This window comes from Pseudophryne corroboree, chromosome 3, assembly GCF_028390025.1.
Source record: "Pseudophryne corroboree isolate aPseCor3 chromosome 3, aPseCor3.hap2, whole genome shotgun sequence".
Lineage (NCBI taxonomy): Eukaryota > Metazoa > Chordata > Amphibia > Anura > Myobatrachidae > Pseudophryne > Pseudophryne corroboree.
The window spans coordinates 752,849,359-752,874,569 of NC_086446.1; the positions used below are offsets into that span (position 1 = coordinate 752,849,359).

The window sequence follows — 25,211 nt, forward strand, 5'->3', positions numbered from 1 at the left end:
CTCGAGGGGGTCGGGCTGAAATGCCAGCACCCGGACAGAAGTAAAATTGAATAGCTTCGTTGGGCGCAATCTACTGGCTGTCGGAGGAACAAACCACCTAAAATGTCTTTCAGATGCTGAAACCCATCATATATAGTGGCCATACAACGAGACATATCACATATGGCCACACGAGATCTGGGTTCCTCACTTGAGGAGGAAACATCTATCGCTTCCTCCCAGGTGAAGGAAAAGGAGAAATGTCAGGGGGGAGGGGGGGGGGTTATGTCAGTGCATACACTGTGCAGGAAAGCAAATAATCGAATCTTTCCGATTCTGGACAATTCTGCATATTTGACAGACCGATAATAACTGAGCGGTATCGGCAATACACTGTTCAATTATCGTCCTGATCACATGACTATTGGCCAATCTGGCTGATAATTGTACTGTGTATGCCCAGCAGAAGGCTACAAATACTTTTCGCACTGCTTAATTACAATACGCAAACAAATCGTGCTCTTAAATCTGTGATGAAACTGGAGGTTATCCTGTTCAAGTTAACTGCATGTGTAGGGCACAGGTAAAACCCTTAACAACCAAATCTCACTGCATTTACAATACACTCTTAAGGAGATTAAAGTTTAACTGTACTGATGTATGAAACGAGAAGCACTAAGAATAAAAATGTAATGTGCTGCGCAAATTAAATGCACAACAATACACAGAAATGAAGGGTTTAATTTAGTACAATGAATATTACATTTCACATCTGTTTACACATGCATAACTTAGACGCGCATTATAAACACAGAACTTTAACGTCAGTGTGAAAATTGTCTAACAAGTCTATTAATAAATTTTTTTATAAAGTCACCATTTGAAAATTACAGGAACGTTTGTATGCCCAGGTTTATACTACAGATGCCAGTAAACAGCTGGTTTTCTAGACAGCTTTTAAACCCTGTACGGGCAACACTTGGCAGGTGTGCCATATGCTGGCAAGCAAGGAAGCTCCACCTCCTTCCCTCACGGAAGGAGGTGGAGATACTACCTACAATAGAAGATCCAACTGTGGCCTACAAACCCAGCAAAACCGGGGGCCTCTTTGTGAGTGAACCCTGCCTCCCAATGTTTGCATATGCTACAATGGTGGTGGCACATCAGATTTTTTTTAATCTGGCACAAAAATAAAAATAAAAACATAAAAATCTTGCCTACCCCTGATCTAAATTAAAGGGCGCATTCACAAGCAAACAATTCAGAACATTTATACTTTTGCCCTCACTAAGGCCCTCATTCCGAGTTGTTCGCTCGCTAGCTGCTTTTAGCAGCCGTGCAAACGCTAGGCCGCCGCCCTCTGGGAGTGTATCTTAGCAGAAGTGCGAACGAAAGGATCGCACAGCGCTACTAAGTAATTTTGTACAGCTTCAGAGTAGCTCCAGACCTACTCCTAGCTTGTGATCACTGCAGACTATTTAGTTCCTGTTTTGACGTCATGAACATGCCCTGCGTTCGGCCAGCCACGCCTACGTTTCACAGTCACGCCTGCGTTTTTATCTGGCACGCCTGCGTTTTTTCACACACTCCCTGAAAACGGTCAGTTGACACCCAAAAACACCCACTTCCTGTCACTGTGCGGCCAGCAGTGCGACTGAAAAACTTTGCTAGACCTTGTGTGAAAGTACGTCGCGCATGCGCATTACGCCCCATACGCATGCGCAGAAGTGCCGTTTTTTTGCCTGATCGGTGCGCTGCGAACGAAAGCAGCTAGCGATCAACTCTGAATGACCACCTATATCAGTGATGGCTAACCTTGACACTCCAGCTGTTGTTGAACTACACATCCCAGCATGCTCTGCATCAGTTTTAGCATGGCCAAAGAGCAAAACTGATGCAGGGCATGCTGGGATGTGTAGTTCAACAACAGCTGGAGTGTCAAGGTTAGCCATCACTGACCTATATTATAGAGGCAGCAACAAAGCTTTCAAAAAGGTTCCTAGCTGAATGAATAATGCTGAGCCCAGATTTCCCCACCAGCAGTGCCCGTATGATGAATAAATTCATAACATATTTAAACCAACACAAATTTGCCCCAACATCTCATGCAGCCATTTCAGAAATTTTCTTTGAAGCCAAGCAACTGGAGCAGAACAACAAGCTTCCTTACACTTATATACTATATACATTTTCTCAGAAATGAACAAGTGAAAATAACTGTACAGTCAGCCATATAATCTACATTACATTGGTGCACAGCAAACAGCTTTCATTGCATGCCTGTTTTTTTTTTCTTTTGTGTTAACTATGCACAATCGCATGTACAATGCAATATTTAAGTGATTAGGTTATTAAAAATTATGCAGTGCCTTTAAAATTGACATCCCACCGATCCTGTTCAGTAGCCATGGTACTGTAGAGGTCATTCACGACAAGCGCTCTGTAAATAATAGCCTTGCTGCTGCTTACATACGCATATAGCTTCCACCACTCCACTTAACAATGGCCTGTACAACGTAAATGGAGACGCCCCAAAAACGCAAAAAATTAACAAGGTTGAAAGGAAAATCTAAAAAGTTATGATATAAAATAAGAATTTACTCACCGGTAATTCTATTTCTCGTAGTCCGTAGTGGATGCTGGGGACTCCGTCAGGACCATGGGGGATAGCGGCTCCGCAGGAGACAGGGCACAAAATTTAAAAGATTGACCACTAGGTGGTGTGCACTGGCTCCTCCCCCTATGACCCTCCTCCAAGCCTCAGTTAGGATACTGTGCCCGGACGAGCGTACACAATAAGGAAGGATTTTGAATCCCGGGTAAGACTCATACCAGCCACACCAATCACACCGTACAACCTGTGATCTGAACCCAGTTAACAGTATGATAACGTAGGAGCCTCTGAAAAGATGGCTCACAACAATAATAACCCGATTTTTGTAACAATAACTATGTACAAGTATTGCAGACAATCCGCACTTGGGATGGGCGCCCAGCATCCACTACGGACTACGAGAAATAGAATTACCGGTGAGTAAATTCTTATTTTCTCTGACGTCCTAGTGGATGCTGGGGACTCCGTCAGGACCATGGGGATTATACCAAAGCTCCCAAACGGGCGGGAGAGTGCGGATGACTCTGCAGCACAGAATGAGAGAACTCCAGGTCCTCCTTAGCCAGGGTATCAAATTTGTAGAATTTTACAAACGTGTTCTCCCCTGACCACGTAGCTGCTCGGCAGAGTTGTAATGCCGAGACCCCTCGGGCAGCCGCCCAAGATGAGTATAAATTACCACACCAATACACGGGCGCTTCACAGGGTTTGATCTGGTGATGTGACTCTTATACAGAATCTAGTGTTGTATGAACCTAGACAGAGAGTACATAATAGTATAATACTGTTTGCAATTATGTAATGGGGAATGGTGTTCTGGCGTGAACCCGTACCGGATAGATTGGTCTACTATTAGTAGACAAAATCACTTGTCTCAGGATCAATACGTCAGGTCACCGTCAGAAAATCTCCCCTTCTGATCTTCATAGAATGGGATCTCCCTCCACATGAACTCAAGGTCATATATAATGAAAGAGGATCCAATAGTGTAATATCATAAAAACAATTTAATACAATAAAAATGGGACAGGTGGACTCTCACCGATTTTGTAGGTCTAACAAGTAGACAAAAGTGCATGCAAAACAATCAGGCGTCCCCGGAAAGTCAAGATGCCAGCAAGGGAGTCCTCCACATGTGCCCAGGATACCGTTCACCAACGCGTTTCGATAACAGCTTGTTATCTTCCTCAGCCGCCCAAGATGAGCCCACCTTCCTTGTGGAGTGGGCATTGACAGATTTAGGCTGTGGCAGGCCTGCCACAGAATGTGCCAGTTGAATTGTGCTACAAATCCAACGAGCAATCGTCTGCTTAGAAGCAGGAGCACCCAGCTTGTTGGGTGCATACAGGCTAAACAGCGAGTCAGATTTTCTGACTCCAGCCGTCCTTGAAATATATATTTTCAATGCCCTGACAACGTCCAGCAACTTGGAATCCTCCAAATCGCTGGTAGCCGCAGGCACCACAATAGGCTGGTTCAGGTGAAACGCTGATACCACCTTAGGCAGAAAATGAGGACGCGTCCTCAATTCTGCCCTGTCCGAATGGAAAATCAGATATGGGCTTTTATACGATAAAGCCGCCAATTCCGACACTCTCCTGGCTGAAGCCAGGGCCAGTAGCATGGTTACTTTCCATGTAAGATATTTCAAATCTACCGATTTGAGTGGCTCAAACCAATGGGATTTGAGAAAATCCAAAACTACATTGAGATCCCACGGTGCCACTGGGGGCACAACCGGGGGCTGTATATGTAGTACTCCTTTTACAAAAGTCTGGACTTCAGGAACTGAAGCCAATTCTTTCTGGAAGAAAATCGACAGGGCCGAAATTTGAACCTTAATGGACCCTAATTTGAGGCCCATAGATAATCCTGTTTGCAGGAAATGTAGGAATCGACCCAGTTGAAATTCCTCTGTCGGGGCCTTCCTGGCCTCACACCATGCAACATATTTTCTCCAAATGCGGTGATAATGTTGTGCAGTCACCTCCTTCCTGGCTTTGACCAGGGTAGGGATGACCTCTTCCGGAATGCCTTTTTCCCTTAGGATCCGGCGTTCAACCGCCATGCCGTCAAACGCAGCCGCGGTAAGTCTTTGAATAGACACGGTCTCTGCTGAAGCAGATCCCTTCTTAGAGGTAGAGGTCACGGATCTTCCGTGAGCATCTCCTGAAGTTCCGGGTACCAAGTCCTTCTTGGCCAGTCCGGAGCCACTAGTATCGTTCTTACTCCCCTTTGCCGTATAATTCTCAGTACCTTGGGTATGAGAGGCAGAGGAGGGAACACATACACTGACTGGTACACCCATGGTGTTACCAGAGCGTCCACAGCTATTGCCTGAGGGTCTCTTGACCTGGCGCAATACCTGTCCAGTTTTTTGTTGAGGCGGGACGCCATCATGTCCACCATTGGTCTTTCCCAATGGACTACAATCATGTGGTGAACACTGCTGACAGTGCTATCACATGATTTTCCGCCCAGCGAAGAATCCTTGCAGCTTCTGCCATTGCCCTCCTGCTTCTTGTGCCGCCCTGTCTGTTTACGTGGGCGACTGCCGTGATGTTGTCCGACTGGATCAACACCGGCTGACCCTGAAGCAGAGGTTTTGCCAGGCTTAGAGCATTGTAGATTGCTCTTAGTTCCAGTATATATATGTGAAGAGACGTTTTCAGGCTTGACCACACGCCCTGGAAGTTTCTTCCTTGTGTGACCGCTCCCCAGCCTCTCAGGCTGGCATCCGTGGTCACTAGGACCCAGTTCTGTATGCCGAATCTGCGGCCCTCTAACAGATGAGCACTCTGCAACCACCATAGCAGAGAGACCCTTGTCCTTGTCGACAATTTTATCCGCTGATGCATCTGCAGATGCGATCCGGACCATTTGTCTAGCAGATCCCACTGAAAAATTCGTGCATGGAATCTGCCGAATGGAATCGCTTCGTAAGAAGCCACCATTTTTCCCAGGACTCTTGTGCATTGATGCACAGACACTGTCCCTGGTTTTAGGAGGTTCCTGACGAGTTCGGATAACTCCCTGGCTTTCTCCTCCGGAAGAAATACCTTTTTCTGAACAGTGTCCAGAATCATCCCTAGGAACAGCAGACGTGTCGTCGGGATCAGTTGGGATTTTGGAAAATTCAGAATCCACCCGTGCTGTTGGAGCACTACTTGAGTTAGTGCTACTCCGACCTCCAGCTGTTCTCTGGATCTTGCCCTTATCAGGAGATCGTCCAAGTAAGGGATAATTAATACGCCTTCTCTTAGAAGAAGGATCATCATTTCGGCCATTACCTTGGTAAAGACCCTGGGTGCCGTGGACAATCCAAACGGCAGCGTCTGAAACTGATAATGACAGTTTTGTACCACGAACCTGAGGTACCCTTGGTGTGAAGGGCAAATTGGGACATGAAGGTAAGCATCCTTGATGTCCAAGGACACCATAAAATCCCCTTCTTCCAGATTCGCTATCACTGCTCTGAGTGACTCCATCTTGAACTTGAATTTTTGTATGTACAGGTTCAGAGATTTCAGATTTAGAATAGGTCTTACCGAGCCGTCCGGCTTCGGTACCACAAATAGCGTGGAGTAATACATCTTTCCCTGTTGTAGAAAGGGTACCTTGATTATCACCTGCTGAGAATACAGCTTGTGAATGGCTTCCAATACCGTCGCCCTGTCTGAGGGAGACGTTGGCAAAGCAGATTTTAGGAACCGGCGAGGGGGAGACTTCTCAAATTCCAACCTGTAACCCTGAGATACTACCTGCAGGATCCAGGGGTCCACCTGCGAGTGAGCCCACTGTGCGCTGAAATTCTTGAGGCGACCCCCCACCGCCCCTGAGTCCGCTTGTAAGGTCCCAGCGTCATGCTGAGGCCTTTGCAGAAGCCGGGGAGGACTTCTGCTCCTGGGAAGGGGCTGCTTGCTGCAGTCTCTTACCCTTTCCTTTGCCTCGGGGCAAATATGAATGTCCTTTTGCTCGCTTGTTCTTATAGGAACGAAAGGACTGCGGCTGAAAAGACTGCGGCTTTTTCTGCTGGGAGGGGACTTGAGGTAAAAAGGTGGACTTCCCGGCTGTTGCCGTGGCTACCAAATCCGATAGACCGACCCCAAATAATTCCTCCCCTTTATACGGCAATACTTCCATATGCCGTTTGGAATCCGCATCGCCTGACCACTGTCGTGTCCATAGACTTCTTCTGGCAGATATGGACATCGCACTTACTCTTGATGCCAGAGTGCAGATATCCCTCTGTGCATCTCGCATATAAAGGAATGCATCCTTTAATTGCTCTATGGTCAATAAAATACTGTCCCTATCCAGGGTATCAATATTTTCAGTCAGGGAATCTGACCAAGCCACCCCAGCACTGCACATCCAGGCTGAGGCGATTGCTGGTCGCAGTATAACACCAGTATGTGTGTATATACTTTTTAGAGTATTTTCCAGCCTCCTATCAGCTGTATCCTTGAGTGCGGCTGTATCAGGAGACGGTAACGCCACTTGTTTGGATAAACGTGTGAGCGCCTTGTCCACCCTAGGGGGTGTTTCCCAGCGCGCCCTAACCTCTGGCGGGAAAGGGTATAACGCCAATAACTTCTTTGAAATTAGCAGTTTTTTATCAGGGGTAACCCACGCTTCATCACACATGTCATTCAATTCCTCTGATTCAGGAAAAACTACAGGTAGTTTTTTCAGACCCCACATAATACCCCTTTTTGTGGTACTTGCAGTATCAGAGATATGCAAAGCCTCCTTCATTGCCGTGATCATATAACGTGTGGCCCTACTGGAAAATACGTTCGTTTCTTCACCATCGACACTAGATTCGGTGTCCGTGTCTGGGTCTGTGTCGACCGACTGAGGCAAAGGGCGTTTTACAGCCCCTGACGGTGTTTGAGACGCCTGTACAGGTACTAACTGGTTTGTCGTCTCATGTCGTCAACCGACTTTTGCAGCGTGCTGACATTATCACGTAATTCCATAAACAAAGCCATCCATTCCGGTGTCGACTCCCTAGGGGGTGACATCACCATTACCGGCAATTGCTCCGCCTCCACACCAACATCGTCCTCATACATGTCGACACACACGTACCGACACACAGCAGACACACAGGGAATGCTCTGATAGAAGACAGGACCCCACTAGCCCTTTGGGGAGACAGAGGGAGAGTTTGCCAGCACACACCAAAGCGCTATAATTATATAGGAACAACCTTATATAAGTGTTGTTTCCTTATAGCTGCTTAAATATATATAATATCGCCAAAAAATGCCCCCCCTCTCTGTTTTTTACCGTTTCTGTAGTGCAGTGCAGGGGAGAGCCTGGGAGCCTTCCTAGCAGCGGAGCTGTGTAGGAAAATGGCGCTGTGTGCTGAGGAGATAGGCCCCGCCCCCTATTCCGGCGGGCTCTTCTCCCGGTTTTTCTGAGACCTGGCAGGGGTGAAATACATCCATATAGCCTCATGGACTATATGTGATGTATTCTTTTTAGCCAGAAAGGTATTAACATTGCTGCCCAGGGCGCCCCCCCCAGCGCCCTGCACCCTCAGTGACCGCCGGTGTGAAGTGTGCCTGAGCGCAATGGCGCACAGCTGCAGTGCTGTGCGCTACCTCATGAAGACTGAAAAGCCTTCAGCCGCCGGTTTCTGGACCTCTTCTTACTTCGGCATCTGCAAGGGGGTCGGCGGCGCGGCTTCGGTGACCCATCCAGGCTGTACCTGTGATCGTCCCTCTGGAGCTAGTGTCCAGTAGCCTAAGAAGCAAATCCATCCTGCACGCAGGTGAGTTCACTTCTTCTCCCCTAGGTCCCTCGTTGCAGTGAGCCTGTTGCCAGCAGGACTCACTGAAAATAATAAAACTATCAAAACTTTTACTCTAAGCAGCTCTTTATGAGAGCCACCTAGATTGCACCCTGCTCGGACGGGCACAAAAACCTAACTGAGGCTTGGAGGAGGGTCATAGGGGGAGGAGCCAGTACACACCACCTAGTGGTCAAACTTTTAAATTTTGTGCCCTGTCTCCTGCGGAGCCGCTATCCCCCATGGTCCTGACGGAGTCCCCAGCATCCACTAGGACGTCAGAGAAATTGTATTTTTTATGCTTGCGAGCCGGGCCTTCCTATCTCTACGTCTAAGAGGAAGAAAAAGACTAGCCTGTAATAAAAGGCTAACTGTGCTCTTCACCTATATAAAAGGGGGGAAATTCAAGTGTTTTGCACGCTGGCAGCCACTAGATAGCACCTGACATAGCATTCAAGTGTTGCTCCGTTCGGGTGCACATAGCCGCAGGCTATGACATGCTGTTCCGTCATCTTGACGGGCTGGTAACTAGTAATGATATAAAAACCAATAGGTCTAAATTAATAATGTGCTATTTATTTTTTGAGGCCGTTTCCCAGGATATTTGTCCAGAGAGCATCCAGTCACAGTAAGGCTATTGCGCAGCTTAAGGGCCACATACACTAGAACGATAATGGCCGATTTTTCCAATTTTGGGCATTTGGCCCAATATATTGGGTGAAATCAGGCATTTTGGATGCGTTACCGATTCCTTAGATCGTTAGTGCTGCACTCGTGATATGTCGGTTCCCGCAGGCATGGCTGGGATCGCGGTATCCGGACTCCAGGTCGACAGCACAAAGGTCGACACACTTTAGGTCGACGCCAATTGGTCGACACACATTAGGTCGACAGGGTCAAAATGTCGACAGGGTCAAAAGGTCGACAGGAACAAGGTCGACATGGAAAAAGGTCGACATGAGTTTTTCACGTTTTTTTTTCTTTTTTTGAACCTTTTCATACTTAACGATCCACGTGGACTACGATTGGAACGGTAAAGTGTGCCGAGCGGAGCGGAGCGAAGGCACCATGCCCGAAGCATGGCGAGCGAAGCGAGCCATGTGATGGGGACGCGGTGCACTAATTCGGGTTCCCGGTCACTCTACGAAGAAAACGACACCAAAAAAAACATAAAAAACTCATGTCGACCTTTTTCCATGTCGACCTTGTTGTTGTCGACCTTTGACCCTGTCGACCTAATGTGTGTCGACCAATTGGCGTCGACCTAAAGTGTGTCGACATTTGTGCTGTCGACCCTGAGTCCCAGACCCGGGATCGCATACCATATATCGCATGCAAAATGTACAAAATCGTACGGACTCGTATAGAACCACTACTGGGAGGCTGCCAGGAGAGTTCAAGGGAAATTGCCTCTGACATATCGTTGTAGCGTATGGGGCCCTTTACTGTGGCATTCATACAATGTTTACGCAGCCATCTATGGCATGCCGCCACTGGTAGTTAAGTCGGAGAATGCCCTTTCCCCCTACAAAACTACCTGTTAAGTCGGCGAGAACGGGCATTCACCGACTTAACTTTAGCTGAACTGAATAGCGTCGGGAGCTAATTCCCGGCGCTATTCATCTGTTGCCGAATTGAATCGACCCCACTTTAGGAATAAAGCTGTAATATTAATTTTAGTATACAACTGGGTAATAGAGAAAGCGGTAAGAGGGCCCTGCTTGCATGCTTACACTATACAGTACACACATTGGATGAGGCTTTTAACCTGACAGCTTAATTGGCCATCCGGGGAGAAAAATAAGATTTTACTTACCGATAAATCTATTTCTCATAGTCCGTAGTGGATGCTGGGGACTCCGTCAGGACCATGGGGAATAGCGGCTCCGCAGGAGACAGGGCACAAAAGCAAGCTTTTAGGATCACATGGTGTGTACTGGCTCCTCCCCCTATGACCCTCCTCCAAGCCTCAGTTAGGTACTGTGCCCGGACGAGCGTACACAATAAGGAAGGATCTTGAATCCCGGGTAAGACTCATACCAGCCACACCAATCACACCGTACAACTTGTGATTTGAACCCAGTTAACAGTATGATAACAATGAAGTAGCCTCTAAAAAAGATGGCTCACAACAATAATAACCCGATTTTTTGTAACAATAACTATGTACAAGTAATGCAGACAATCCGCACTTGGGATGGGCGCCCAGCATCCACTACGGACTATGAGAAATAGATTTATCGGTAAGTAAAATCTTATTTTCTCTAACGTCCTAGTGGATGCTGGGGACTCAGTCAGGACCATGGGGATTATACCAAAGCTCCCAAACGGGCGGGAGAGTGCGGATGACTCTGCAGCACCGAATGAGAGAACTCCAGGTCCTCCTCAGCCAGGGTATCAAATTTGTAGAATTTTGCAAACGTGTTTGCCCCTGACCAAGTAGCTGCTCGGCAAAGTTGTAAAGCCGAGACCCCTCGGGCAGCCGCCCAAGATGAGCCCACCTTCCTTGTGGAATGGGCATTTACAGATTTTGGCTGTGGCAGGCCTGCCACAGAATGTGCAAGCTGAATTGTACTACAAATCCAACGAGCAATAGTCTGCTTAGAAGCAGGAGCACCCAGCTTTTTGGGTGCCAACAATATAAACAGCAAGTCAGACTTTCTGACTCCAGCCGTCCTGGAATTATATATTATATATATATATATATATATATTGTAACACTGTAGGGGTGCAAGGTGCCTTTTCCTGGGGAATATGGCAGCCCGCAGCAGCTGAGGAACAACACAAGTCCAGTTTCTGGTACAACTGACCCCGGCCAGTTTTATTGAAACAGAAAATAAAACAAACCCCAAAATAAAAATACCTTGCCTGTCCGGCACTAACTAAACATAAGATGTTCCTAACTGTCACTAAACAAAACACAGAGTTCTTCAGTACATACTGTATAGCTTACTTGCATCAGAAAGCGTGTCTCTCACACACAGATCCTGCAGCCTTCCCAGGCAGTCTGCCCATACTAATCAGGTTAGAAGCACTATATCACTCTTACACAGCTGAAACCCTGATTAGCCCTCTGTGAGGCCAAAGACCCGAACTGGGCCCAATGTCTAGAACTCGCCTTATCTCTCTCTCAGAGCCTTTTCCCAGCTTTTACAGCAAACTGAAAAGGTTCAGACGAAACAAAAAGCATTTTTCCTAGAAGTTAACATTTTCTAAAACATGTAAGACAAGAACCTGGGACAAATATACCTGCCCTCAAACACTATCCCAGTGTTCTTGTCACATATCCCCCTCCCCTGTTTCGACCTAGGGGCCGGAACACTTGTAGCCCCCAAACAGAAGATGCGAGACAATGCATCTGCGTTGGCCAATTGTGTTCCCGGTCTATGTTCGACAGTAAACTTAAAGTCCTGCAACGCTAGAAACCATCTAGTTACACGAGCATTCTTGCCTCTATTTACATACATCCATTTTAAAGGGGCATGGTCTGTCACTAGTCTGAATTGTCTACCCAAGAGGTAATATCTCAAGGTATCTAGTGCCCACTTAATGGCCAAAGCCTCCTTTTCCACAATGGCATACCTTTTTTCATGCTCATTGAGTTTCCTACTCAAATAAATGATAGGGTGTTCGTCCCCATCTCTGGTTTGGGACAGCACAGCACCTATCCCTACCTCTGAGGCATCTGTCTGTACCACAAATTCTTTTGAAAAATCTGGTGTTATCAACACCGGTTGTGAACACAAAGCCACTTTTAATGCTTGGAACGCCTTTTCTGCATCAGGGTTCCATTTCACCACATTTGACTGCTTCCCTTTGGTAAGGTCTGACAACGGCACCGCTGTGGTCGCAAAATTAGGAATAAACCGTCTATAGTACCCAGTAATTCCCAAAAAAGCCCTTACCTGTTTTTTATTCACTGGACGAGGCCAGTTTTGAATAGCATCAACTTTATTCAATTGGGGCCTAATCAGACCTCTGCCTATGGTGAAGCCCAAGTATTTGACCTCCTCCATTGCGAGGCAGCACTTCTTTGGGTTAGCAGTTAACCCTGCCTCTCTGATTGAGTCCAGTACTGCTTGTACTTTACCCAAATGGGACCCCCAGTCTGTACTGTGAATTACCACATCATCCAAATAGGCAGCTGCATATTTTCTATGGGGCCTCAAAATTTTATCCATCGCCCGTTGAAAGGTTGCTGGAGCCCCATGCAACCCAAAGGGTAACATCTTATACTGGTACAGCCCCTCCGGAACCGAAAAGGCTGTTTTTTCTTTGGCGCTATCAGATAAAGGTATTTGCCAGTAACCTTTGGTCAGGTCCAATGTGGTGAGAAACCTGGCTGTTCCCAGCCTTTCTACAAGCTCATCCACACGGGGCATGGGGTATGCGTCAAACTTGGACACCTCATTTAACTTACGAAAGTCATTACAGAAGCGTATGCTACCGTCGGGCTTCGGGATGAGCACTATGGGACTGGACCACTCACTGTTAGACTCCTCTATGACTCCAAGTTCTAACATGGTTTTAACTTCCTTAGAAATAGCTTCTCGCTGAGCTTCAGGAATCCTATGGAATGGCTTTAAATGAACCCTGACCCCTGGTTCTGTGACAATGTCATGTTTTATTATGGTCGTTCGGCCAGGCAGCTCTGAAAACACCTCCCTATTTTGGATGAGAAATTCTTTAACCTGATTGTTCTGATCAGCTGATAATGTCTCTGACACCTTCACTGCGGGAAGCAACCGGGGTGAAGACACCGAAGGGCAAGGCTCCGCTGACAGAGACAACCTATCTTTCCAGGGTTTGATTAAGTTAACATGGTAGATCTGTTCGGGTTTTCTCTTTCCCGGCTGGTATACTTTGTAATTAACCTCATTCACTTTTTCCCTAATCTCAAATGGACCCTGCCATTTAGCTAGGAATTTGCTTTCCACAGTGGGTACCAAAACAAGAACTCTATCTCCAGGAGCAAATTCCCGTATCTTGGCACTCCGGTTATAGACCCTCTGTTGAGCACTTTGGGCCTGTTCCATGTGCTCTCTGACAACAGGTACCACGGCTGCAATCCTATCCTGCATTTGTGTTACATGCTCAATAACGCTTCTATAAGGAGTGGGCTGTCCTTCCCACGTCTCTTTGGCAATATCCAACAGCCCTCTGGGGTGTCTACCATACAACAAATCAAATGGAGAAAACCCCGTAGAGGACTGAGGGACTTCTCTGATGGCCATTAACAAGTAGGGCAACAAACAATCCCAGTTTTTCCCATCTCTCTCAACAACCTTTTTTAACATACTTTTTAATGTTTTATTAAACCTTTCCACCAACCCGTCAGTTTGGGGATGGTAGATGGACGTCCTGAGGCGAGTGACCTTAAATAACTTGCACAATTCTTTCATGATCCTTGACATAAATGGAGTACCTTGGTCAGTCAAAATTTCTTTTGGTATTCCCACTCTACTAAATACCTGCACCAGCTCCCTAGCTATCGCCTTGGTTGTGATAGTGCGTAAAGGGACAGCCTCAGGATATCGAGTGGCATAGTCCATAATTACCAGGATATACTGATGGCCCCGAGCAGACTTTAACAAGGGCCCCACGAGATCCATGGCTATTCTGTCAAACGGGACCTCTATAATAGGCATGGGAACTAGTGGGCTCCTGAAATGGGGTCTAGGGGCATGATACTGGCATTCAGGACAGGAAGAACAATATTCAGACACTTCTTTATAAACCCCTGGCCAAAAGAACCTTTGTAAAACTCTTTCAGTGGTTTTTTCTGCCCCTAAATGTCCTGCGGTAACGTGACTATGAGCTAAATCTAGTACCGTTCTCCGATAAGGCTGGGGAACTACCAGCTGTTCCACCACATCCTCACCCCTTTTGACAATGTGGTACAAGAGCTCATTACAGATGGCCATGTGGGGATACGTAACCCTGTCACCTGGTACCACAGGTTCCCCATTAACAATCTTAACATTCTCTCTAGCCTTTATTAAGGTAGGATCCTTTAACTGTTCAGACGCAAACAGATCCTTCTTTACCTCCAGGTCAGGCACGCTTTCAGTTCTAACTACTATGTCTCTGTTCCCGGCAAGAGGGTCCTCACTGGACTCCCCATCTGTCACTTCCCCAGCCAAACTAGCAAAAGGCAAAGGGACAGAAAGTTCCGAAGACCCACGTACATCCATAAAATCACCGGTATTATCAACTGGTTTTTTACTTCTCACATCTGTTGATAACCGTGATTCCCACAGTTTCCAAAAATGAGGAAAATCCCTCCCTATTATGGCCTCATGCACCAAGGTAGGGACCAGTCCCACTTTAACCCTTGCTGACCCACAACAAGTTTCTATATTCACCTCAGCAGTGGCATAATATTGGGTATCCCCGTGTATGCAAGTTACCCCAATAGGTATTTGCTGGACCTTTAAGGGGTTCACTAACCCAGCTTTCACGAGGGTAACTAAACTTCCTGAATCTAGCAAGGCCTCTACCCGGTTACCTTCTAAGAACACATCACACATTTGTTTTTCCAGCTCAGGTGAAGGTACCACAGTACAGGCTAACCTAGCAAAGAAAGACATTCTGCGACATTCAAAGGCAGCATCACATTGCATGGGTTCTTGCGTGACTGGGCAATTGGCAATAACATGACCTGGCATACCACACCTAAAACATTTAACCACACGATTATCAACCCATTTGGGCAGCATAGACCGTTCTAGCCCCATTGGCCTGTTTCCAGGGCCAGTGTTTACAGTCTCTCCAGCCTTGCGTTCTCTTAACCGCCCAGCAACGTTTTCCCACGGAACAGTCTTACCAGTCTTTACTGAAGGGCGCTGTCGAGGACCTATGGGTTGCTGGGTGGTCATCAGTAGTTCCTCTGCTGCCAAATACCTCTCTACCATGTCCACTAATTGGTCAGCAGTACCCGGGTTTCCATGGCTCACCCACTTGCGCAGGACCATGGGCAAAGATCTCAAGTAGCGGTCCATGACGACTCTTTCCACCATCTGGGGACCAGTTAATGTCTCTGGCTGCAGCCATTTTTTTGTTAGCTGAATAAGGTCGTGCATCTGGGAGCGCGGAGGCTTCTCCATGGCGTACAGCCAACGGTGCACCCGTTGTGCTCGTACTGACAGCGTGACTCCCAGGCGGGTCAGGATCTCAGTCTTTAGTTTATCATAGTCCCGAGCCTCAGCAGGGCTTAAATCAAAGTAAGCTTTTTGGGGCTCACCTGACAGGAAAGGTGCCAGCAGACTGGCCCACTGTGCTTTCGGCCAGTTCTCACGCTCGGCAGTCCTTTCAAACGTGGTCAGATAGGCCTCCACATCATCAGCCTCTGTCATTTTCTGCAGGAAGTGACTGGCTCGTATAGAACTAGAGCTGGTTGGAGCACTGACGGCCACATCTCCAACCCGAGCTGCAAGTCTCTGCACCACTTCTGTTAAGGCCTCTCTATCCTGACGCTGTTGCCTGTAAAGTTCATCAACAACTGCCTGCTGTTGTCTCTTATTTTCCTCCATTGCCACCTGCTGTAGTCTCCAATTTTCCTCCATTGCCACCTGCTGCTGTCGGTTGGCCTCCTGCTGAGCCGCTGTAGCTTGCAGCAAGGCTTTAAGCAGATCCTCCATGTCAACAGATTTTTCAGGCGGCTTTGCAGCTGCTTTCACCCAGGACATATATCAAACCCTCAGGGTGAGTCTCAGTAACTTCACACTGGGCTGTATCTGCATAAACCACCGTTTTCTGCAGGCCTCACAAAGCTGCTGCTTTCACTTATGCGCAGAACGGCCTGCTCGCATTCTCCACCAAGTTGTAACACTGTAGGGGTGCAAGGTGCCTTTTCCTGGGGAATATGGCAGCCCGCAGCAGCTGAGGAACAACACAAGTCCAGTTTCTGGTACAACTGACCCCGGCCAGTTTTATTGAAACAGAAAATAAAACAAACCCCAAAATAAAAATACCTTGCCTGTCCGGCACTAACTAAACATAAGATGTTCCTAACTGTCACTAAACAAAACACAGAGTTCTTCAGTACATACTGTATAGCTTACTTGCATCAGAAAGCGTGTCTCTCACACACAGATCCTGCAGCCTTCCCAGGCAGTCTGCCCATACTAATCAGGTTAGAAGCACTATATCACTCTTACACAGCTGAAACCCTGATTAGCCCTCTGTGAGGCCAAAGGCCCGAACTGGGCCCAATGTCTAGAACTCGCCTTATCTCTCTCTCAGAGCCTTTTCCCAGCTTTTACAGCAAACTGAAAAGGTTCAGACGAAACAAAAAGCATTTTTCCTAGAAGTTAACATTTTCTAAAACATGTAAGACAAGAACCTGGGACAAATATACCTGCCCTCAAACACTATCCCAGTGTTCTTGTCACAATATATATATATATATATATATATTTTCAGGGCCCTGACAACGTCTAGCAACTTGGAGTCCTCCAAGTCCCTAGTAGCCGCAGGCACCACAATAGGTTGTTTCAGGTGAAACGCTGACACCACCTTAGGAAGAAACTGGGGACGAGTCCGCAGTTCTGCCCTGTCCGAATGGAAAATCAAATATGGGCTTTTGTAAGACAAAGCCGCCAATTTTGACAATCGCCTGGCCGAGGCCAGGGCCAACAGCATGGTCACTTTCCATGTGAGATATTTCAAATCCACAGATTTGAGTGGTTCAAACCAATATGATTTGAGGAATCCCAACACTACGTTGAGATCCCACGGTGCCACTGGAGGCACACAAGGGCTGTATATGCAATACTCCCTTGACAAACGTCTGGACTTCAGGAACTGAAGCCAATTCTTTCTGGAAGAAAATCTATAGGGCCGAAACTTGAACCTTAATGGACCCCAATTTGAGGCTCATAGACACTCCTGTTTGCAGGAAGTGCAGAAATCGACCTAGTTGAAATTTTTTCGTGGGGCCTTCCTGGCCTCACCCACGCAACATATTTTTACCACATGTGGTGATAACGTTGTGCGGTCACCTCCTTCCTGGCTTTGACCAGGGTAGGTATGACCTCTTCCGGAATGCCTTTTCCCTTAGGATCCGGCGTTCAAACCGCCATGCCGTCAAACGCAGTCGCGGTAAGTCTTGGTACAGACAAGGTCCCTGCTGGAGCAGGTCCTTTCTTAAAGGCCGATGCCACGGTTCCTCTTGGAACAGACATGGTACTTGCTGAAAGCAAATCCCTTCTTAGCTCCCGAGGCCATTAGTCCTCTGTGAGCATCTCTTGAAGTTCCGGTTACCAAGTCCCTCTTGGCCAATCCGGAGCCACGAGTATAGTTCTTACTCCTCTATGTCTTATAATTCTCAATACCTTGGTTATGAGAAGCAGAGGAGGGAACACATACACCGACTGTTACACCCACGGTGTTACCAGGACGTCCACAGCTATCGCCTGAAGGTCTCGTGACCTGGCGCAATACCTGTCCCATTTTTTGTTCGGGCGGGACGCCATCATGTCCACCTTTGGTCTTTCCCAACGGTTCACAATCATGCGGAAAACTTCCCGATGAAGTTCCCACTCTCCCGGGTGGAGGTCGTGCCTGCTGAGGAAGTCTGCTTCCCAGTCGTCCACTCCCGGAATGAACACTGCTGACAGTGCTATCACATGATTTTCCGCCTAGCGAAAAATCCTTGCAGTTTTGCCACTGCCCTCCTGCTTCTTGTGCCGCCCTTTCTGTTTACGTGGGCGACTGCCGTGATGTTATCCCACTGGATCAATACCGGCTGACCTTGAAGCAGAGGTCTTGCTAAGCTTAGAGCATTATAAATTTGCTCTTAGCTCCAGTATATTTATGTGGAGAGAATTCTCCAGACTTGATCACACTCCTTGTGTGACTGCTCCCCAGCCTCTCAGGCTGGCCTCCGTGGTCACCAGCATCCAATCCTGAATGCCGAATCTGCGGCCCTCTAGAAGATGAGCACTCTGTAATCACCACAGGAGAGACACCCTTGTCCTTGGATATAGGGTTATCCGCTGATGCATCTGAAGATGCGATCCGGACCATTTGTCCAGCAGATCCCACTGAAGAGTTCTTGCGTGAAATCTGCCGAATGGAAGCGCTTCGTAATAAGCCACCATTTTTACCAGGACTCTTGTGCAATGATGCACTGACACTTTTCCTGGTTTAAGGAGGATCCCGATTAGCTCGGATAACTCCCTGGCTTTCTCCTCTGGGAGAAACACCTTTTCCTGGACTGTGTCCAGAATCATCCCTAGGACCAGCAGACGTGTCGTCGGAACAACTGCGGTTTTGGAATATTTAGAATCCACCCGTGCTGTTGTAGAACTACTTGAGATAGTGCTACTCCGACCTCCAACTGTTCTCTGGACCTTGTTCTTATCAGGAGGTCGTCCATTTTCTTTGAAGACGAATCCTCCTTTCGGTCATTACCTTGGTAAGGACCCGGGGTGCCTTGGACAATCAAACGGCATTGTCTTGAAACTGATAGTGACAGTTCTGTACCACGAACCTGAGGTACCCTTGGTGAGAAAAGGCAAATTTTGGGACATGGAGGTAAGCATCCCTGATGTCCCGGGACACCATATAGTCCCCTTGTTCTTTGCTATCACTGCTCTGAGTGACTCCATCTGGATTTGAACCCTTGCAAGTGTTCAAATTTTTCAGATTTAGAATAGGTCTCACCTAGCCTTCAGTACCACCATATAGTGTGGAGTAATACCCCTTTCCTTGTTGTCGGAGGGGTAATTTTATTATCACCTGCTGGGAATACAGCTTGTGAATTGTTTTCAATACTGCCTCCCTGTCGGAGGGAGACATTGGTACAGCAGACTACAGGAACCTGCGAGGGGGGAAACCTCTCGACATTCCAATCTGTACCCCTTGGATACTACTTGTAGGATCCAGGGGTCCTGTACGGTCCCAGCGTCATGCTGAGAACTTGGTAGAAGCGGTGGAGGGCTTCTGTTCCTGGGAATGGGCTGCCTGCTGCAGTCTTCTTCCCTTTCCTCTATCCCTGGGCAGATATGACTCTTATAGGGACGAAAGGACTGAGGCTGAAAAGACGGTGTCTTTTTCTGCAGAGATGTGACTTAGGGTAAAAAACGGTGGATTTTCCAGCAGTTGCCCTGGCCACCAGGTCCCATGGACCGACCCCAAATAACTCCTCCCCTTTATACGGCAATACATCTTTGTGCCGTTTGGAATCTGCATCACCTGACCACTGTCGTGTCCATAAACATCTTCTTGCAGATATGGACATCGCATTTACTCTTGATGCCAGAGTGCAAATATCCCTCTGCGCATCTCGCATATATAGAAATGCATCCTTTAAATGCTCTATAGTCAATAAAATACTGTCCCTGTCAAAGGTATCAATATTTTTAGTCAGGGAATCCGACCAAGCCACCTCAGCTCTGCACATCCAGGTTGAGGCGATCGCTGGTCGCAGTATAACACCAGCATGTGTGTGTATACTTTTTAGGATATTTTTCAGCCTCCTATCAGCTGGCTCCTTAAGTACGGCCCTATCCGTAGATGGTACCGCCACTTGTTCTGATAAGCGTGTGAGCGCCTTATCCACCCTGAGGGGTGTTTCCCACCGCGCCTTAACTTCTGGCGGGAAAGGGTATACCGCCAATAATTTTCTATCGGGGGAAACCCACGCATCATCACACACTTCATTTAATTTATCTGATTCAGGAAAAACTACAGGTAGTTTTTTCACCTCACACATAATACCCTTTTTTGTGGTACTTGGAGTATCAGAAATATGTAACACCTCCTTCATTGCCCTTAACGTGTGGCCCTAAAAGAAAATACGTTTGTTTCTTCACCGTCGACACTGAAATCAGTGTCCGTGTCTGGGTCTGTGTCGACCGACTGAGGTAAATGGGCATTTTACAGCCCCTGACGGTGTTTGAGACGCCTGGACAGATACTAATTTGTTCGCCGGCCCTCTCATGTCGTCAACCGGCTTGCAGCGTGTTGACATTGTCACGTAATTTCCATAAATAAGCCATCCATTCCGGTGTCGACTCCCTAGAGAGTGACATCACCATTACAGGCAATTTGCTCCGCCTCCTCACCAATATTTTCCTCATACATGTCGACACACACGTACCGACATACAGCACACACATAGGGAATGCTCTGATAGAGGACAGGACCCACTAGCCCTTTGGGGAGACAGAGGGAGAGTTTGCCAGCACACACCAAAACGCTATAATTATCCAGGGACAACCTTTATATAAGTGTTCCTTTTATAGCATTTTAATATATATACATATCGCCAAATCAGTGCCCCCCCTCTCTGTTTTAACCCTGTTTCTGTAGTGCAGTGCAGGGGAGATCATGGGAGCCTTCCCACCAGCCTTTCTGTGAGGGAAAATGGCGCTGTGTGCTGATGAGAATAGGCCCCGCCCCCTTTTCGGCGGGCTTCTTCTCCGGAGTTTTAGATATCTGGCAGGGGTTAAATACATCCATATAGCCTCAAGGGCTATATGTGATGTATTTTTCGCCATACAGGTATTATACATTGCTGCCCAGGGCGCCCCCCCCCCAGCGCCCTGCACCCTCCGTGACCGCTGTGTGAAGTGTGCTGACAACAATGGCGCACAGCTGCAGTGCTGTGCGCTACCTGATGAAGACTGAGAGTCTTCTGCCGCCTGGTTCCGGACCTCTTCATCTTCAGCATCTGCAAGGGGGGTCGGCGGCGCGGCTCCGGGACGAACCCCAGGGCGAGCCCTGTGTTCCGACTCCCTCTGGAGCTATGTCCAGTAGCCTAAGAATCCAATCCATCCTGCACGCAGGTGAGTTGAAAATCTCTCCCCTAAGTCCCTCGATGCAGTGAGCCTGTTGCCAGCAGGACTCACTGAAAATAAAGAACCTAAAAACTTTTTCTAAGCAACTCTTTAAGAGAGCCACCTAGATTGCACCCTTCTCGGCCGGGCACAAAAACCTAACTGAGGCTTGGAGGAGGGTCATAGGGGGAGGAGCCAGTACACACCATGTGATCCTAAAAGCTTGCTTTTGTGCCCTGTCTCCTGCGGAGCCGCTATTCCCCATGGTCCTGACGGAGTCCCCAGCATCCACTAGGACGTTAGAGAAACAGTGGTAGTGTTCACTCCAGGAATCGGGCAGGGCGCCGGACTGCGAGGGGCATATGTGCGTGCGGCGAATCCGCGTGCGTCCAAAAAGGGGGTGTGGCCATTCTACGTCATTGAAGTGGGCGGTGCGGCCCACAGACGTTACTACAGGGGGGCGTGGGTGGCCAGCGGCGTCACTGTTAGGGGCGAGCCCGGCACCTACGGAGGTGCTGGGTTTCCCCCAACTCTCCCACAGCATCTTCACACGCTGGGAGGGCAGGAAGCGGACGGCTGTTTTAACAGGGCGCCGCAGAAAGGGCAGGGTGGATTTTGCCCTTAAAAAAAAAAAAAGAAAAAAGAAAAAAAAAAAAAAAAAAAAAAACGGGCAGGGCGCGGCGCCCTTGTAAAAGAGCCTAGCATGAACACTACAGTGGGGCAGATGTATTAAGCCTGGAGAAGTGACAAAGCAGTGATAAGTGCAAGATGATAACGCACCAGCCAATCAGCTCCCAACTGTCATTTTTCAAACCCGTAATGATTGGCTGGCGCGTTATCACCTTGCACTTATCACTTCTTTATCACTTCTCCGGGCTTAATACATCTGACCCTGTGTGGCAATATGCATTTCATTCAAATTAATCTGCGACATGGTCACCTATATGGACCATTTCATGAAAAGTAGTAAAAATGTCCCATTTGTGACACTGTAGAAATAAATCTATAGCAGTGTAGTTTGAGGTTTCAACATAGGGTGGCAAGTCAACTAATAAACTTCCTCATAAGTACTTATTAAAAAAAAAAACATAGGCTCTTAATACAAAGCCGAGTTGAACTATCATGTAGGTATCCTTTACAAAACATTGGTGGACTTGGATTGTCCCGTACATGACATACTTTTTGTGATATTGTATTGGGTATAATGGGGGAGAGAGAGAGAGGGGGAGAGAGAGAGAGAGAGAGAGAGAGAGAGAGAGAGAGAGAGGGAGAGAGAGAGAGAGAGAGAGAGAGAGAGAGAGAGAGAGAGAGAGAGAGAGAGAGAGAGAGAGAGAGAGAGAGAGAGAGAGAGAGAGAGAGAGAGAGAGAGAGAGAGAGAGAGAGAGAGAGAGAAAAGTTTAACTAAGCCTAGTTAGGCACTTTGATACTACATACGGGATGTAGTCATGTGACCGGCGGTCTCTGTACAGACATCGGAATCCCGATCGTTGGCCAGCCCGACAGTTGACACACCGACTACCAGGGACTATTCCCACTCGTGGGTGTCCACGACACCCATAGAGTGGGAATAGAACCTGTGGAGAGCCCAGCAAGACCGCAAGGGGCTTTGATGCGCTCGCCCGCCCACCGGCAATCTGGAGACCGGGATCCCAGTGTCGGTATGGTGCCTGCCAGGATCCCAAATGTCAGTCACCAGAACCCAATCCCTACACACAACTTTAAAAAAATTAAATAATAACGTCCTTGGGTTACGTTTTAACAAAAAATTGCTGTTAAAATTTGTACAAATGTCCCGTATGTGACCGTGGAATAGCTCATATAGAGCTACATATGGAATATCGGGTGGCAAATAATTGGTTGAAATTAATATTTAAGATTCCAAATAAAGATACATTTGTGCAATAGCAGGAAACAGATAATGGAGTGACAACTACAACAATCAACAAAATGTGACCTTGACCATTGGTAAAAATAAAAAAAATTAAAAAGGAAGAGACCAAAGACAAATTCGACAACATAGCATTACAGGAGCTAAAAGAAGTGTTATTCTGTGTTTAGGTGTAGAATGCTCTGAACCTCCCCTGGATGTCAGGGACGGGCACTGAGTTGGTCACTTTATGAAAATGGACCAAAATTATTTGGGCCGGCATGTTTGTAGGCTCGGCTAGCCATAGTGAGGTAGCCCATGGCCTATTACATAGGGCTGTACTGCTTAGAATGCACCAGTGTACTCCCCTGCGATGTTGATGAAGAACAGAAGAATCATGTTCTGTCCTTCATTAGCATACTACAGGACACTAGCAATATCATCAGGTTTCATGTGCAACACATTAAACCAGACGACGATGCTAGCGACTGCGGAGACCCGTATATCGGGCACACACACTGCCCGATATTCAACGCTGTGAGCGATTGGACGGTCTGATCCGCTGGATCTGATTACGGATTACTCAGTGTGTACCAAGCTTTACACTTCCATCATCTCATTCATCCAACTGAATTGACCTTTTTTTTTATTAAAAAATAAATAAAAACAACAATAGGATTTTGGTTACCTACCGGTAAATCCTTTTCTCGTAGTCCGTAGAGGATTCTGGGGTCCACATTAGTACAATGGGGTATAGACGGGTCCACCAGGAGCCATTGGTACTTTAAGAGTTTGAGAGTGTGGGCTGGTTCCTCCCTCTATGCCCCTCCCACCAGACTCAGAATAGAAAATGTGCCCGGAGGAGCCGGTCACAGCTAGGGGAGCTCTCCTGAGCTTTTCTAGTAAAAGTTGTTTTTAGAGTTTATTTTTTTTACAGGAGGCTGTTGGCAGTATTAACTGCGCTCCGGGGATGGCTCAGCGGTACATGGTGCGGCGCTGTGAGGGGTGCCCTGAGCCAGCGCGACACCCTACATTGGTCCAGAAGCCTGTCGGGATCCCTGGATCTCAGCCAGCACTAATTCCTCAGGCCAGTATAATCTATGAAGAGCGGGAAGACAGCGCCATTAAGGGGGCAGAGCTTCTCCTCAGAGCGGACCCAGCAGCGTTTCAGCGCCATTTTCCTGCCTGCACAGCGCTGAGAAGGAGAATCAGGTCCCTCCACAGCAACTCCAGCTATCAGTAAACACGGACACCGATTCTGACACCACAGACGGTGATGGGGATGTGTTGCGGGGGTCCGCATCTCTTGCAAAGGGGGTGCAATTGTTGATAGAGGCTGTCAGGGATGTGTTGAATGTTAATGATACCACACCTGAGCAGGTTGAGGAGGCTTTTTTCACTGAAAATAAAAAAGTCTCGCTAACCTTCCCCGTGTCAAGGGAATTAAATGCTATATTTGAGAAAGTATGGGAAAACCCTGAGAAAAAATTCCAGGTCCCTAAAAGGGTACAGGTGGCGTTTCCTTTCCCTGAGGATAGAAAAAAAAATGGGAAAACCCGCCGATTGTTGACGCATCTGTGTCCAGACTCTCAAAGAAGGTGGTTTTAACTGTTCCAGGATCTACCGCCTTAAAGGAGCCGGATGATAGGAAAATTGATAACACGCTTAAATCAATGTACACTGCTTCAGGGGCCATATAACATCCCACTATTGCTAGTGCATGGATTGCAAAGGCTATAGTAAAGTGGTCGGCTACCTTACTAGAGGATTTGGATATGAAGGACAGGGATGATGTTGCAGGTTTTATGGTAGAATCCATGAAAGACCTGGGTTCCATGGCTGCGGGAATTTCTTCCATGTCTGTTTCAGCTCGTCGGGGACTGTGGCTGCGCCAGTGGTCGGCCGACGCGGAATCCAGAAGAAGTGTGGAGTCCCTACCCTATACAGGTCAGGCTCTCTTTGGGGAAGCTCTAGATGCGTAGATATCCACCACTACAGCGGGTAAGTCTCAGTTTCTTCCCTCAGCTGCACCTGCTCCGAAGAAATCCTTCTCTTCATCTGCAACACAGCCCTTTCGGCCTAACAAGCCTAGAAAGACCAGACCGTTCAGTACCTTCTTTAGGGTAGGTCGAGTTAAGCCCAAGAAACCTGCCGATGCAGGTTCCC

The 25,211-nt window shown here is 47.6% G+C and overlaps 1 protein-coding gene across 2 annotated transcripts in view; it reads right to left on the reverse strand.

Moving 5' to 3' along the window:
* LOC135056781 (ligand-dependent corepressor-like) overlaps nt 1–25,211 on the reverse strand; it is a 116,285-nt gene that overhangs the window by 65,552 nt on the left and 25,522 nt on the right. The gene's annotated exons all lie outside the window — the stretch shown is intronic.